At 42.8% G+C, this 17739-nt stretch overlaps 1 protein-coding gene across 2 annotated transcripts in view; it reads left to right on the top strand.

Moving 5' to 3' along the window:
- Positions 1-17739, top strand: part of COL8A2 (collagen type VIII alpha 2 chain) — a 208450-nt gene that overhangs the window by 51996 nt on the left and 138715 nt on the right. The window contains exon 5 of one of the 2 annotated variants that reach the window (XM_081200044.1): positions 8951-9119. The gene's annotated coding sequence lies outside the window, so the exon portion shown is untranslated. Of the gene's footprint in view, positions 1-8758; positions 9120-17739 lie in introns of those variants that run through there. The other variant, XM_081200043.1, reaches the window with a different exon arrangement.

Raw genomic sequence — 17739 nt, 5'->3', positions numbered from 1 at the left:
TGTAGTTTGCCCCACACAAAGCTCATACCCCACAAATGTCTCAGAAATATCAGGACATCCTATTGATTATTGTGAGAGAACAGCAGACATTTTGGTTGCCGTGATCTCTCGCAATTTCACTGCATGATTCTCCCCCTAGAAAAATGCTTTTTGGTGAGCAGTAATCTTGTGTGGTGCCCCAAAATGTGTGTTTTGGACTTTGCCCCCAAACTGCTTTTTTTTGGGGGGGGACCATGGTGCAAAATCGTGAGATCACAGCAACCAAAACGGGTGCCGTGCTCTCATGATAAAAAATGGGAAGATGGTGTCTGGGAAGATGGTGTCCCATATATTGGCTTCAATGTGTTGGAGGATACGAGAGCTACAATTCCCACCACCCTTAACTTATTCACACTAGCTCAGTTGGAGATCAGCCAAGGCTGGTGTAAGACATGGTAGTGTCTGGAAGTGGCATGGTAGGCTTGGTCACATGACTCATTAACCTGTCTTACAACCCTATTTTAAAAGTTTGTTTCCCCAGCCTCTCCCTGACTTAGGCAGAATGGGATTTTGATTTCTGCTGCTGAATGGGGTTTTGATCTTGTGCAATTTTACACCTGCTTAACTTACACCAGCTTGCTTTACACCAGCTTCTTACTCAAAGGATCGCTCCCTAGGTCTATGTGTGAAAAATAAGGGAAATGGCAGTTTCTCATAAAGATTGAGAGAGAGAGAGGGAGGAGAGCTGAGTATGAGGCTCTGTAAGCATCTGGGGAGGGCAGCTGCCTCTGTCTGAAGTTCTGATGTGGGGCAGTAGATTTTGTTGTCAATCACAGTTTTAAAAATGTATACATCCAACACATATTACAAAATGGCACTAAACCTCCAGTGACCTCATTTCCTATAGTAAACCAAACCTGGGTAAATGCAACAGCTATGGAATTTCCAGAGAATACTCTCTCTCTCTCTCTCTCTCTCTCTCTCTCTGTGTGTGTGTGTGTGTGTCACATAATGTGGAGGGCTGTAATAGATGGGGAGGAGGGATTCATGAAATTTGGGTGCTCTGGCTAGCATGAGTGGAAGCATTTTATTCTGTTTATTTAGCAAGATTTATGTAGTGCTTAATCAAGAGAAAATATCTAACGGGTTTACATAAAATTGCATAAAATATTCATTAAGAATAACCATAAAAACAGACTTTAAAAACAGACATAAAAATAAACAGATTTTAAAAACAAATGTGCATAATAAAAATATGTGGATTGTATCCAAGGCTAGTCCTGCTCCACATAGACCCATTGAAAGCAATGGATATGACTAACTTACACTGAGTAACTTCAGTGGGTCTACTTTGAGTAGAATTTAGATGACTACAGGCCTATGTCTGGGGAGGCTTCTGTAAACAAAAAGAGCTTTAGCAGACACCATTGCCAACCTGTTTCCCTCCAGATGTTTTGGACGACAACTTCCATCAGTGCCAGTCAGCCTTTGTTCATGGGAGCTGAAGTCCAAAACATCTGGAGGGCAAAAGGCTGGCAAAGGCTGTGCTGTTGAGTACAACCAAATGCCTTTCCTTACAAAGTGTCCCCCTAGAGCTAAAATGATTCCCTTGTATAAAAATGTTTTGTTTCTCATCATTTCAGTAAACTGAAGTTAATTGCACATTGTGCAGCTCTCTTGTCTTACACTATATGTTGAAGTACAACACAATTACAAAAATATAAACCAGCGCTTGTTTTACTCAGAACATATTGCAACGTTCACAAATATTCCCCAGACATATAAATGATAACATTCTCGAATAGAGAACCTGTCACCTCCCAGATATTGCTGGGCTGCAAGTCAGCTGCATAGCTCAGTTGGTTAGAGCATGGTGCAGATAACACCAAGGTTGCTGGTTTGATCCCCTCCAGACATTAGTAGACTACAACTCCCACCATTCCTGACCCCTGGCAATGTTTGTTGGGGGCTGATGGGAGCTGAAGTCCAACAACATTTGAAGGGCCACAAGTTCCCCATCTCTGATCTAAAACTTCTGTAGCTTTGACATTTAGGGGAATGAGAAAGGTGAGATGGTAGGGAGTTATAAAACTATAAGCTGTGTGTAAAGTTGTAAAATGTAAAATTTGTCTTTCTCATAGTATTAGAACTCTGTGCTACAGAGTGAGGTAGATTAGGAGCAGGACCGCAAGAGGAAAAAGGAAGTATTTATTCAAACACATTTTTAACTTATGGAACTCACTGCCACAAGATGTGGTAAATGCTGCTTGCTTCGATGGCTTCAAAAAGAGCTTAGGTTCTTCATGAATGGTGTCTTTTAGTTCTAGGCAATCATTTGCTGTTCTGCTGCAACGTTCATGTGGAATTGCAACTTGTGCAGGTATACAACCGTTTGCATAGGTACATCCGGCTATATTTCATCCACACTAGTGGATGTGACACAGCTAGACCTGTGGGTAAGTGGCAAGTTTCACTCCCTAAATGCTCTGTCACCTGCTTGTAAGACCAGTGGTTTTGGAGATGCATTCCAACAGCATCCCTACTCAAGCAACGTGGGTGGGTGGGAGGTAGGTAGAGGGTGCAGTGGTTGTGTTCACCAGCCCCATCACCAACTTCCCTACCCCATATGTATCTAAAATATCATCTCACCTCTTCTATACCCAGTCAGTCACTCTGCTCAGCAGATGAGGGCCTCCTGCAGATACCATCTTATCAAGAGCTCCTTTCTGCAGTGTAGGAATTGGGCCTTTGGTGTGGTGGCACCATCTTTGGAATTCCCTTGCATTAAATATTAGACTGTTGTCCTTTCAGCACCCATTGAAGGCCTTTCTTTTGAACTAGTCTTTTAAGCAGTGATCTTTCCCAGTCTACATCTGTAATGTTTTTAGATGCTTTGATTGTTCTATCCCTGTTTGCTGCCCCGGGGCTCCTTTGGGAGAAAGGGCAAGATGTAAGTTCAAAAATAAATGGATTAATAAAACATACCACCCAGATCTTCCTGCATTGAGTGGGACTGAAGCTTCCAAATGGATTTGGATTAAGCCCCTGCACAATCGTGAACCCTAATAGTTTCTGATTGTACAAAAGCTTCCCCTGCTTTGAGCAGAGTGCAGCTATAAGATCCCTTCATACAAAAAGATCTCCTTTTGGGATGGAGATGTTGATAGTGGGACTTGCACATGCTCTCTTTGAACGCCTGCAGAGGGCAACTGTGCTACACTGACGCAGGGTGGCTGAAAGTCCTTTCGAGTGATGTGGAAGCACACAACAGCCAAGTCTGCTACTCCACTCTGCTTCATCTTATTAATCAGCTTTTTTTAAAAAAGAAGTATTTTTATTGGATTTTATCCACATAACCCAATTACCAAAGTAGAAATTCATGAGACAAACACATAAAAACCTATCCAAACTAAACCTAGGCTGGCATTGGATATTACATTCGCAGGAAGAAATGACAAAGCTGATTATTCGGATATTTGCGATAAGCTACAGACAAGTAACTGGAGAGTACTGTCATAAGAAATAAGTGAACAAGAAGTTTGGTGCGCATGACTTGCAAGAGATACAGAAACATAAACCTATAACTGAAACCTTTAGAGGCACAAGGAGTACCAAGAATAAAAGGCTCTATATTACATCAAGAATTTTTTTCCAACCAATTAGGTGTTACTTATCCCAACTTTCTCAAGAGACTTGTGGAAGAGACAAATGTAAATTTTCTTTTTTTATGTATTTAATAAAATCTCACCAAATTGAGACAAAAGAAGTTACCTTTGTTTTTCCTTTAAAAAAAAAAAAGGTGTCACGTGCTAAGCTTTTCATGTAATGTAATTTTCCATATATTACTCCATCACAATGAGGCGTTAATTTCAGGCAATGTTTTTCATATTTGGGCAATTGACAGATGTGCATCATTAAGAAGGTGATTTAACAATTCAGCTTCTGTGTCACTAACTGGAAGCTCAAGCAAATGAACAGAAGCTATGTGTGATTTACCTGTCAGTGAGCTGTACAAGTTCAGCCTGCCAGATGGGGAGGGATCAAATGTTTGAATGTTGCCCCATCCAATATCCCATTCACCTTTCCTACACACATGCAACTGTCATGACACACAGAAGGGAACATGTTTTGTGATGAGAATTTATCCGTCCAGTCTTCCCTGCTCTCTGTGTAAGATATGAAATGGTATAGCCGTCCAACATATTACATCGTAGCAAGATAGGAAGTTGATTTATACTGAGTCAGACCATTGGTCAATTCAGCTCATTTTTGCCTTCATTGACTGGCAGCTGCTCTCCAGGGTTCCAGACGAGTCTCTCCCAGCCCAGTGGGAACTGAGAGCAAGGGTCAGAAGGCAGGGAGGCCAGTGATAGGTGGAACCAGAGCCAGATAGCCAGAGCTAACTTATTTTACTGTTTCATCCATCCTTCTTCCTGCTTAGTTCTACAAGGGACAACACAGATGGAGAAGGAAGTCAGGCAGTGACACCCCCTGGATCAATTGCAAGTAAGAAAGCAGGCAGGGGCTGACTGGTGGCAGCCTGCGGTTGGTGGGGCAGTGGCACATTTGCCTTAATGGACCAGCCACTGCTGTTCCAGTTCTACATTATTATTATTCATTAAATTTGTTAGCCGCCTTTTCTTGCCCAAGGTAACCCAAGCGACTTAGAAGCAAACAAAAAATGGAGATGCTGGAAACTGAACCTGGGACCTTCGTTCCTGTATTGCAAGGGGTTGGACTCTATGACCCTTGGTGTCCCTTCCAACCCTACAATGCTGTGATTTTATGACTCTGCATTGAAAGCAGATGCTTTACATCCATGCTATGGCCTGGCTGGCTACTGCTTGTCCATTTTAGCTTCTAGTTGCAGTGCTAAGATGCAGCAGTGTCAACCTATGGATGGTGGCGCCATCACTGTCCTACAAGGTATGCCACAGGGACACTTCTAACACCTGATCCATACCGTTACTTCTTTGTGTGTACAATTTAGCTGCTCCAGGCTGTTAACTTTCCTCTTATTACATTTCTCCTACATACATGCCAACAATTGTCTGTGTGCTTTTTGTGTGTGTTATGGTTTCATTTTCACATATTAAGGGTACCTTTGTTGCCAAGCAACTCTGCTTGTATTGCTCCACTCTGCGGTTTCCTACACTAGAGGACTGTATCATAATAAAGTTTCACAGTTTGTGTCCAGGGCCTCTGAAAAGTACAAACTCTGGCTGAATTTGAGGCTTATTCCTGGGGCTCTGCTTGCCATCATGGTCCTCTGGGCTAAGATGGTACCATAGTCTCTGGGGGTCTTGCTGATGTTCCTTAACTGTATTTATTTACTTGCAGTGCTTGGACCCTAAATGTAGCTTAGCAGTAGTCAACACTGTGATACAGCAGCAAAAGTAGCTAATACAACTCTAGGTTGTATCAACAGAAGTATAATGTCCAGATCAAAGGAAGTAATAGTAATGCCAGAGCCAGCACATCCCATTTCACCACTTGAAGTGGCGCAAAGCAGCGACAGCAGTTTCCTCATGGGCCCTGAGTAGGACTTTATTCTGCCTTGGTCAGGCCGCACCTGGAGTCCTGTGTCCACTTCTGAGCACCACAGTCTATTAATATTGATATTGACAAGCTGGAATGTGTGCAGAGGAGGGCAACAAAGATGATCAAGGGTTTGGAAAGCAAGCCTTATGAAGAACTGTTGAGGGAGTTGGGTGTGTTTAGCTTGGATAAGAGGAGACTAAGAGGAATTATGATAGCCATCTTCAAATATTTGAAAAGCTGTCACATGGATGATGGAGCAAGCTTTTTTTCTGCTGCTCCTAGAGGGTAGGAGTTGAATCAATGGATTCAAAAAAACAATAAAGGAGATTCCAGGTAAACATGAAGGAGAACTTTCTGATGGTAAGAGCTTGCCTTTACATCTCACTTCCCCCAAATTCCAGGTTAACTAAGAGAATGTTCCAGGGTATGGACTGAAGGCACTGACCAACCCCAAACTTGCCTGAATGAGAGACTGCCTGGGGGCCACGTGTATCCTGTCTGGAATATGTTCTCAAACTGTGATAATGCCTCTGGCCTATTAGGATGGAGGACAGACAGGTGTGTGTGAGTGTGTATAGAAACTAGTGACTAGTGTACTGTATAAAACTAAAATTTACATGGGAAGGTAGCCACCCCTTTGGAACTGCCCCCACACAAACAATTTTACCTTATGAAGCCAGCACACCTAATGGGTCTTACTGAGCTCCGAGAGACTGTCACATGATCTCCCTCAGAACCCAGTAAGCAAGCCTGAGAGCTTTAAAGCTCTTTCCACACTGGGATGACCCTGCATAAAAAGAACTTTTAAGCTCTCCTCCTTCCATGCATTTAATTTGTGTGATTTCAACCAGCCAGCCTTCAGCCGCATAAAGTTGAAATCACACAAGTTAAAAGTATATAAATTGTGAGTTATCTGCATTCATATTTACTTGGGTAGTTTTTTAAAAAAATGCTCGCGTGTTGTGTAAATCTGTACTTTCATTTTCTCCCCTTTCTTTTAAATAATCATGTGAGCAACAGATGGGTTGGATCAACATCTGTCTGTGAAGGTGGAAAGGGAGACAAGATTGAGGTGTATGGAGTGCTAGATGATCCCACTGCACACTGTTTTTTGACAACTGATCCTTGAATGCTATCCCTGGCACCTTCATTCATTCATAGTTTCCTGGAGCTCAGTCATGGCTCTTTTTGTTGATCCTGCAGGAGGAGTGAGGCCCAATCTGTCCAAAAGTAACAGGGGCCTGGGGAGGATGGATGGATGAGCCTTGCAGGGAACACCTGTCAACAAGACATCTCGGTTAATTCATACACAAAAATAATACGTTAATATAGTGGCCAACTAAAACAGAGGGCCAGGCCCCTCTTGCTGAAGATAAATGAGCTGAGGCTACTAGAGGCAGAAAAGGGATCAAGGTGATGATGGGAATATCCGGAACATTCCACTTCTGTTCTAACTCTGCATCCAAAAAGGCAGTCTCACTTCTGAAAGCTGTACACAACTGGAAAAATTTCAGGAAATAAATGCTATCCAAATGTGATCTATATGTGATATTTTATATGGTTGTATTTTATAACCATCAATGTGCATGGCACTCTGCTGAGCAAATGTAAGCTTGAGGAGGCAGGAGCATGTCTTTTTTTACGTAAGCAAAAAAGATAGTCCCCTGCTCCACGAACTTACAATTTCAGTTTGAAAGAGGAGGAGAAAAACTGTGTGGGTTGGGAATATAGTCATTTGTCACCTTTTCCAGAAGCGTCGCTCCTACACCTTTAACAGCATCCTACACACATCAATTTATCAGGCTACGTTTATTGCAGCACGGAGCTAATTGGGGGAAGCTTCATCTGCTGAATGTAAGCTGGTTTTAGAAGCACAGGAACAGGGCCAGTTAAAAACAGTGGCAACATAAAGAGCAGGGGAGCGAAAAGAGGAGAGGAGAGACAAAGGACATTTTAAACTGCCCTTAATAGCAGCTTGATATGGAAATTTGTCAGGTGAAGCTTTTCCTGGCATGCAGATCAAGGTTTTTTTTTGGGGGGGGCTTTATTAAATTTATATTGGGTTGCTGTTAAAGGCACACAGCAGAGAGAATTTATAAAGTGGCAATTATGCATGTGATTTAGAAAACTCAAAAGTACTTCCCAGTGTTTGGCCTCACTACCCTGTAAGGTTTATTTCTTGTTGTTCATATTTGTTTAAGAACTGAGGAAATGTTATTCACAGAGGTGTGACTTGAATCTGAGTTACTGCTATTACAGCCAAACTACAGTTTTAAAAACTCTTTGAAAAGCTATCATGGCTTATCCCAAAGAACTCTGGGCATCTGTATTTATTTGATATGATATAATTAATATTGTTCTGCTCCATTTGGAATGTGTGTGTGTGTGTTTGTTTGTTTGTTTTTTAAATAGCTGTAATGGTTTTATTTGAGCCATTGTGATGTAGTGGTTAAGAGTTCTGGATCTGGGACCTGGGGGTCCAGGGTTCAAATCCCTGCTCAACCACAAAACTCAGTGGGTGATCTTGGTCCAGTCACAGTCTGCCAACCTACCTTACTTCACAGGGTTGTTGTGAGGATAAAATGAGGAGGAGAACTATGCATGTTATATTGAGCTCTTTGGAGGAATGGTATTGGATGAAAATGGAATAAATACATTTGCTTTATATTATATTATTCTAACCTGCTGTGGTACCTTATGGTAAATGCTGGGTAAGGAATCAAAGACATCTGAAGGGCCACAGGTTCCCTGCCCCAACCTAGAAAAACCAGGCGCCACTGAGGAGAGAAGGACAGGTTTGGTCGAGCTCGTCACACTTTACAGAAGGGCAGGCAGGCAACTTCAAAAAACCCCCTTTCTCCATCAAGGTTTGCCTTCTTTTTGGGGTGGGGGCATGATTTTTAGGTTTCTTGGTCACTTGGGTGACAAAATTAAAGAACGTCATTTGGTCAGCTAAAGGAAGCAGCCCGTGTTGGAATAAACATCATACAGCTTTGAAGGAGAAGGTGTGTGCATGTGTGCATTTGGAGCGTGGGGAGAAAAGAGAGCTTATTTCCTCAGCTTTAAAAAAGAAAAAGAAAAAGGGGGGGAGAAGCTTATTATGACGATAACTTTATTATTTTTTTGTTGTGGCTTAAATAACACACTCCCGCCTCCTGCGTCTGTGTAAAGGAAAAACAATTCAGAAGCTGGAAGCCACTCAAGAGAAAAGGAGGGGGAGAGAGAGAGAGATACTTAAAAAAAAAAATTCAACCAGCCAACCCAGCCCTCCTGAGCTGAATTCGCCCGTCCAAAAAAAGAAAAAAAGAAGGAGCTTGTGAAAAGCTGCTAGCTCCCTCCGCGCGCTCATTCGCAGCCCTGGCTGGCTGGCTGTGCCCGGTCCTCCTCGCTCATTCTTCTTCACCTCCTTCCTCCCTCCCTTTGCTCTAAGGTGCCTCTTGAAGCCCTCAGGAGCGGGGCAGCAGCTGCAGTTCCCATGGAGTAGCAGGCTCTGCCCTCGAGAGCGACTTCGCAAGTGCCTGCCGGCCTCTCCTGCCCCCCACTTGCCAGCCTGAGAGAGCCTCCCCCCCACATCTTCTCTCCACTCCCCCCACCCCAAGGTAAGGTGCCTCCTCTTTTCTCTCTGTCACATGTTGAATTTCCCGTGAGTTATCTGTATATATTTATTTCCTTCAGGGACCAGTGATTTTGCCTGGTTGCTTCACTCTGCTTTATGCACAGGCAACTTTATACTTTCTCCATCGCTCCTCTCCCCCCTCTAAAATATGGTCTAATTTTAATACATAAATAAATCCAGAAGGTATTTTAAAACTCTTTATCTTTATTCATTTTCCCTTCTTTCTTTTTCCGCAGTAAAATGCGTTGAGTTTGTTGCTGACTTTTTCCTCTCTCTCTTTTTCTTTTTTTTTGCTATTCCGCTGAGCCAGCTTTAAATATCTGGGGCATATTTATCTATTTTAACTAAGGGTGTGGGGTGTTCGTATGGTGTGTGTGTGTGTGTGTTTGTGTGTAGAAGCTGAATGTCCAAGGGGAGTCTCAAAATTCAACATGAATGTTGAGTTCTGATAAAGAGAAGTTGGCCGGTTGATAATTTTACCTGCATCCCAACAATTTTTGTTCTTGTGTTTTGCTGTTGATTTAAAAATTAAAAAGAGAAAATTGGAGCTGGTTACACTTTTTATAGTCTGATAGGCAAATCAAGTCAGGAAGTGCTTTGCTAAATTGAACTCTTCCAGTCCTAGGCAATGTCGATAATTTAATGCTAATAATGAATAATAAGCAGATTAGAGGGAGTTTGCTCATGACAAGCAGCTTTGCTGTAAGCAAATGTTTAATAAATCATAAGGCCAGCAAATTCCAGAGATTTTTTTTAGTACTTGTTTAAAAGCAACAACAACCCATAACACTGGATCTGTCAACAAGTGGCTCTGACCAAAAAGGGCCACAATCCAGTGAGACAGTCTCCCCTGTAAGCACTATGTATGCAAATGAATAAATTTCCCTGGGGCTTATGCAGGAGAACTTCCCACTAAAGGATTATGCCCTGAAGTCTGCATTGCTGGCTGAAGTTTCTAGCATTTGGATGCTAACACAACAGACAAAGCTGGAATCCCAGCTTCTTCTGCCAGCCTTCCTACACGACAAGTGTAACTTGTTTGGATCGGGTTGTATGGTGTCAATTATATGGGGCTATATGGAGTAAGGGTGTGTGAACTCTTCAGAGCTATGTGGGGTATTGGTTTTATAAAGGCATTCAAGAGGGGGTGGTCTTTGGTCTTTTCGGCATCTTCTACTCTGGATTTTTATCTAGTGAGTCTGTGAGGAGCTGGGTAGAGTAAACTTACATGGGACAGGAGAAAGCTCCTTTTAAAGTTACCGGGAAGGTTAGATTAATGTATTTTTGTTGAGTATATGGAAAATGGGTTATAGATTTATGGACATGTCAGTGTGCTATGGAGCTGTGGTTTTTGTGGAATAAGGATTGTTCCTTAAAAATACGACATAATTTGCCAATCTGGGTTCCTGCCCTGTATGGTGGTGTTGTACAATGAATGTTGAAAGGCTCAGGAGTCGTCTGCAGTAGCACACTTGGTTCATCTTGATTTGGTGGTGAATTTATCATCTTACCTTTTCTATTTGCATATGATTTGCTGCTTGGAATAGATGCAATTTCATAGCATTACTTAAATTTCTAAAATAGTTAAATGCCAGGGGATCAAGTCAACCTGAATATTGTTGCTTGTAGTTACTCCCTAATGAGAGAATTCAATTCTTTCTTTGCACATAAATTATTTTCCTTTATAAATACATCATGTATTTGAGACTTGGCACTGATTCAAATTCAGCTGTATTTAATAGAATCCTGGTTTGAAGAAAGGGGTTTGGATTGTTCCCTTTCAATCTACAGCAGAACAAATTGTGCAGAGTCAGGAAGCTGGCATTTCATTCATAGATGGGGGAATATCATCCACAGACAGAGCCAATCTTGCTACTAGGCCTTTTGTTGCCCAAATTCACATCACATACTTTTTTGTCTATTTTGTCTATTCCTCTGTACAAGGAAAGTGTGAAATAGTGCAATTTGAGGAGAGATGAATTCTTTCCCGTTCCTCAAAATGCAGATTCCTGTTGTTAGCTTCTTAGGCACTTCAGTGGGATTGGCTACTCTCCTCTTCCCTCTCCATATTGTGGGCTGCTTCTTCCAGGGAAGTTTGCCAGAGCTGAACTGTCTTTGGGTATCTTCACATTAGCGCTTACTCTGCATCCAGGGTGCTTCCACTGCTAACTGTTGAAGCTGCACATTCACCACAATCCATATTGAGCCCATAGTTTCTTGACAAATACTGCTTTTTGGTGTGTGTTTTATTGAAACAAGCTTCAATCTGATTAGGAAGCTGAATGTGGAGTAAGCAGTAACGTGAATGTACCATGACAGTCGTTGTGCAGGGGCAGATGAGCACATGTACGCAGATGACAGGTTAAAGAATAAGGAGTTCTGGGGTGGGGTGGGTTACAGGGGCGTGGAAACTAAAAAGGCTGTGTGTGTTGGGTGAAGACATCTCTGCCCCCTCTCTGATGTGAACAACTCCATGCAAATGTGGCTTGGAACGCAAACGGAGGGGATGACCTCACTGCATTTCAAGCATGAACATACCCTTTATTCTGAGAAAGTCAAAGACAGTTAATTGACATAAGAAGAGCCTCTCTGGGTCAGACTAAAGCCCCGTCTAGCACAGCATCTTGTTTCCCGCAGTGGCTAACCTGCTGAATTTGTCTAATCCCCCTTTAAAGCCATCCTTGTTAGTGGCAAAATCTTGTGGCACTGAATTCCACAGATAAACTATGTGCTCTGTGAAGAAGCACCAGCTCCATCAGCAAGACAGCTTTTAAAAGCTGAGAGGTATGTCACTGCTGGCTGATGAACTGGGCTGAAGTAGAGATTCCCACCGAGTGTTTTTATAAATGCATTTTTTTGTTCGGTTTACGCTATAAATACAGTTCTGGAGTGTAATTTCCTGAGCTTTCTACCAGAGGAAGTTATCAGAACTTAGAGAGGGAGAAATAGGGAGTGTGTGTGTGTGTGTGTAAGATAAATACCGTATTTTTCGCTCTATAACACGCACCCGACCATAACACGCACGTAGTTTTTACAGGAGGAAAATCCGTAGGCATGCCACCCGTAGGCATTTCCTCCATAACACGCACAGACATTTCCCCTTACTTTCTAGGAGGAAAAAAGTGAGTGTTATGGTGCAAAAAATACGGTAAATGAACTATAGTCAGAAATCCAGTCCTCCTGTCATGGGGTGATTCATGTATCACAATGCGGGGCCGGGAGTAACAAGAGCTACAAGAGGCTTGGGAGGCTGTGCTTGTATTGTGTAGACCAGATCCTGACACCTGGCTCCTTTTTCTTGCCTTTTGAAAGCATGAAACCATGGAACTCCACCTCCCTGCGAAATCTGGCAGCATTGGCAAAGAATGCAAGCATGTAAAACACTTCTAATTCAGGAATATTTACTGAATTCTAAATCACTGTCCTGAAGCAATACCCATTTATTATGTTTTTACAGAATTCCCAGGTAGGAACATTACTGGTTAGGCAGTTTTAGAAATATGGGCCTGAGAGTGCAACACTATGCGTGTCTTCTCAGAAGTAAGTCACATTGGGTGGTATTCAACTAAGTTTTACTCAGAGTAGACCCATTAAAGTCAATGGACTCAGTCATGTTTATTAATTGTAGTGGGTCTAACCTGGAGTAAAACTTACCGGTAGTTGAATATCATCCATTGGGTTCAGTGGAACTTATTGACAAGAAAGTGCTATAGAACTGTCAGGCTTTAAAGCATTTAGTAAGGTGACATTTCATTTTGTTGCGTTATCATTTGTCATCAAGACTTCAGCATGCCACAAAACAATTCCAGTATTTACATTTTGGATTTTTGTAAAAAGAAGAAGAAAGTGGTCAGTTTGTGATGAATTTTATTTTATTTCTAGCTAAGTGACATGCTTGACTTCTAATGGCAGGGGTATTGTACATGTCTGTATGTGCACAGAGGTGTCCTGCTTCTTATTGTGACATATTGCTGGACTTTTTCCAGACACTGGGAAAAAGGAGTTACAGAGATGTATTCTGGCTACAAGCTGAGGAGGTTAGAAGGGAATATGATGGCTCTCCAGCCCAGGTTGCTAGATGTGTCAGAGGAATATAAGAAGCTGCTTTATACTATTCAGAATGTTGACCCATGTAGCTCAGTATTATCTATACCTGATTGGCATCAGCTCTCCACATTTTGAGACAGGAGTCTTTTTCCAGACCTATCTGGAGATACCAGAGATTGAACCTGGAACCTTTTGGATGCAACATACGTTCTCTTCCAATGAGGAACAGCTCCTCCTCATCTCTCAAGGGGCCTTGTGTAGACTTACTGACCTCTCAAAGAATGTTCTCCAGAATTATAACTCTGTGCCTTTTCTTTTTTATTGTTGGATTTACCTCGCCTTTCCAGTTTGCGACTTGCAATCTCAACACTAGGAAAGTTTGGAATCTAGTAAATATTTCTCTGTTACGACCTTTTGCTACATTACATGGCAGATAGCCCCCTGTTTTTGGCACTCCTGAAGCATCAATAGCAAAACCATGTTGAGAACAGTGCCACATGGAATGTTACTGCAAGAAACTCCCGTCAGTTTGTGGGCTGGAATATTAACTGCCTTCTGTTTCTGTTTCTGGAGGGCAGCAAGAAAAAGAATACATTATCTTTACTTGAAATGGCCCTTCTTTACAAAAGTAGAACTGAAAGACTCAGCATCAACTTCTTTTTAAAGATCGAAAAGATGTATCAAGTACATTTTGAGAAGGATATATATCTGCATACTAAAAATATAAAGTGATTTCATTTTTCTCATTTATATGGTGACTGTTATAGTTCCACATGACAGATAGAGGCTGTCCACTTGATTCCAAGGCTCAACTAGAATTTGAACCCAGAACCATGCTTCTCCTTCTTCCCTTGTTGAACTGACCATGTTTACCTCCTAGAATCTGATGTAGTGAATTACCCACAGTTCCCTGTGCTCAGTTTCTATGATTCAGGAATAGAAAAGAATAGAATTGTGCTACATGAGCCTCTGTGATTGGCAAGCACTATGAGACCTTTGGATTAGCCAGGCCTGATATAAATTCTAGGGTCCTTCTCTTCTCTTGCTTAAAAGACAGAACAGAACCATCTTCCTCATGGGCATAGCCAGGATTTTTGTTGGGGGGGGGCAGGACTTTGTTAAGGGGAGCAGGACTTTAGTTAGGGGAGGCAGAACTGATCTGATTGGTCAGTTAGTTAAGTATTTCTGTTGTTTTACTTGATCTAGGGGGCAGCTGCCCCCCTGGCTACGCCTATGATCTTCCTCCTGCACCCCATCCCTCAGCTCCAGCTCCTGGCTTCTGGGGCTCTGGATGGGAAAAATTAGCATGTCACTCATGGACCCAGTCTTACTTTAGTAGTTTTTGCTTCTTGGTACCCTTTCCCTTCACCCAAAAATACTGTTTAGTTTGAAAGATGAACAAATAGATGGCCTGATGGCCTCTGTGGGGAAGGGGCCTCCAAGCCTACTGCTTGGAGTATTTTCCTTTTCCCAATATATTGGTCCTGCAGTTCACATCTGCTAGTTTAGACAAGAGGGAGCACGCAGAGTTCCTCTCAGGTCACTGGCCCTTTTCATAGCCTGGACTGGCAAGTGACCCAAGCATTGAAAAGCTGGACAGGCCAGTAAAAAAAGAAAGGGGGAAGAAAAAGAAGAAGCAAACTCTAGCAAAGTGACAACTATTTGGCTGGCTTTTGATGGTTTTATTCTCATGGCTGGTAAAGTGTATGGATCAATATAGGCGCCTCCTGAATGCTTTGCTGGAGTAAATATTGACACCATTGACACCCCATCCCAAGACCCCTTTGCACATCAAAGAGAGGTGTAGAACCCTGGAGTGCCAATCATATATGTTTTTTGTTATGGGTAAGATACTACTGAATGCGTGTGTGTGTGTGTGTGTGTGTGTGTGTGTGAGAGAGAGAGAGAGAGAGAGAGAGAGAGAGAGAATATGGAATGGAAATAAGGCACTTGGTCCTCAGTAAAGAGTACCTAGCACTGTTTGTTTTTGATCATGCGAACAGAGCTCTGGTAAAACTAAAACAGTGACATGCCTTCTCTGGCTGGGCCAAGCAGGTCAAAGGAGCAATTTCACAAGACAGTGTGAAAAGACTGTGCAAAATATATGGGCTTTCTTCCCTGCTTTTTACACTTCCTTCCCAAGGAAGAAAGAAGGATTAGCATTGTCACCATGACAGTAGCCATAAAATCTGAACTGGGAGATGCCAGGGACAAGTTCATGCTCCCCCTAACAGTTTGGTCAGCAGCTTCTTTAGAACATGCATGAAGCTGCATTACTCAATCTTTCTAGCCACCTGGCCATGACTGGATTTTGTTAGGGGGCCTTACCATCGCCTGCTACTTGATCCTTTGAGCTGAAGACTTCAGGGCTTGAACTATGGAATGTTCTGCGTGCTGAATATGTACTTTAAAACTGCTATGCCCTTCTCTTCCCAGAAGAGCATGACACTCTTTTTCCCTGTTGCATGGGCTTTTTTGGGATGGTTTGAAGGGCCATTTTTGAGGAGAGGGCAAGGCTTAGCAGGCCATGGCTCCTTTCCTCAAACAGTGTGATGTCCTATTGCAGGGTAGGGAACTGAGAGCTGAATTTGGCCATTCAAGTCTCTCTGTGTTCCCCTTGGAACTCTCCTCAGGCCGCACATTGCACTGGCCCTCTGCACTATTCCATTAGTGCTTTTGCCTGCTTAGAGGGTGTTCTTGAACTCTGATAATAATACCTCTTGCTTGCCTGGATGGAGAGATGTGTGTCTAAAAACCACTGACTTTTATGTGTCTGGGATGCAGCTTACTGTACAGGTAATCCATCACTCTGCTGCTTTAACCCAGATGCTGCTGTTCCACACCTCTTTGTGTTTGTGTTTGGCACTTGGAGGGGGTTAAACAGCTCCTCTCAAAGGTCTGGATTTAACTCATGGTCCACTGCTTGCTGACCCTTATGCTAGCAACTGTCTGAGATTTCAGTGGTCTCCGCTTTTGAGAAGCTTGGAGTATAGGGCTTTACTTTTACCACCCCCTCCTTTTTTTTGCATTCCGTTTCTGAGAAAAATATTTTCCCGGGAAGCCTGTTGGAACTCTGTTGCTTTTCTTTTCAAAAAGCACCACCAAACTTGCATTCCGAGAGCTGTGAGGAGTTTTGTCAAGTTTTTCGGAAAAGAAGCATGATGCTTGAAGTATGGAATTTGTCACATTTTAAAGCAGACGGAAGGAGAAGCCCCGTTCCGTGTCGCACAGGTCCTGGCTGAGCAGAATGTCCTGGTCTGTTTTTTCTTTCAGTGAAAAAAAAGAGAGCTACTGTTATTCTTCTTCTCTCTCTCTCTCTCTCAATCCCTGCGCTCCCTGCCACCATCTCTTTAAAACAAAACTTGAATATTTTGGATTATTAGTTTCCAGCCCTGTTGTGGACTACACATGGCTAGATTTCAGTAGGAAGAACTCAGTTTATCTGTACTTGAATGTCTTGCAGTTCTTTGCAGTGATTCATATATTCCATTCATGTGAAATTCAGTGTGAATGGATGCTGATGTGGTAGGCTCTGCATGTGTATGAGTTTAGAGTAATAAAGTTCTAAATGTGCTGAAAGTTTATTCACAGTGGTGAACTCTAGGTGTTTTCTAGCCTCTATGCTTTGGCATTGCTTCAGCATAGCAAGCCTGGTCGTGAGGTCCCTCTTCTTTCACACACTAACTGCATACACACTCTCTTTTGACAAATTTCCAAATTGTGAGGAGAGAACTTCAGCAGCTGTTGGCTTCTGATCTCTTAGCATAGTCTTTTGTCAGCATTTTGGCCTCCCCTCCCGAGGAATGCATGGCATTATGCTTAGGTGACCCCCACAGGTTCCAGACTATGCCCTTTGTGGAGTCCACATCTGGTGTCTTGGAGCCAGCCTTTAAAAGACTATATTTTCTGGTGTGCCTTTATCTTCTTCCCTTTACTTCACCTTCTCAAGCCTGGTTCGCATGTCACGCTAAGGCAAACCATGGCTTGGTGTCAGGACCACGCAGAGCTTGTCTGATGCCTGAGGTGGGAGTCTTGTTACAATAAAGCTATGAACTCAAACAAAAATGCAGCTGGTCCCTGGCGGGGCCCTCTGGCTGGCTGGCTTAGCCCTCCGAGGCCCAGGGCAAGTGTACCTGGCTGCTCCCCACCCTGCATAGCCTCAGTGTTAGAAACAGAGATATGAAAGCTAGGAGCTAAATGGCACCTTAAACCTAGGTTATGGGTGCAGCAATGAAACGTCCAGGCACGCTTTTTTATAACAAGAATACAAAGGCATCTAAAATGTTATGTTCATTTTTCACGTGTTCTGGTCCTTCCCCTGCCCACCTCCCTAATATTCTTAAGAGGGTCTCTTCTCCAGTCTTCAGAGAGTAGCTGGAAGTGGGGAAGCAGAAAAACGTCCTCCTTTCCTTCCACTTCAGTTTTAATCCGAAATCTTAGGCGCAGTACTGCGCCCAGAGCTCAGAAACTGCTTGCACTAATGAAATTCCCTGTCGCAAAATGCGCCTACTTTGCCTACTTTCCCCAAAAGGGAATCAGTACCCAACCTGGTGGTA

Source organism: Podarcis bocagei (genome assembly GCF_964188305.1).
Source record: "Podarcis bocagei genome assembly, chromosome: 7".
Taxonomy (NCBI): Eukaryota; Metazoa; Chordata; class Lepidosauria; order Squamata; family Lacertidae; genus Podarcis; species Podarcis bocagei.
The sequence above is the reverse complement of the archived record's forward strand: the minus strand, read 5'-3'. Positions and strand labels throughout refer to the sequence as shown.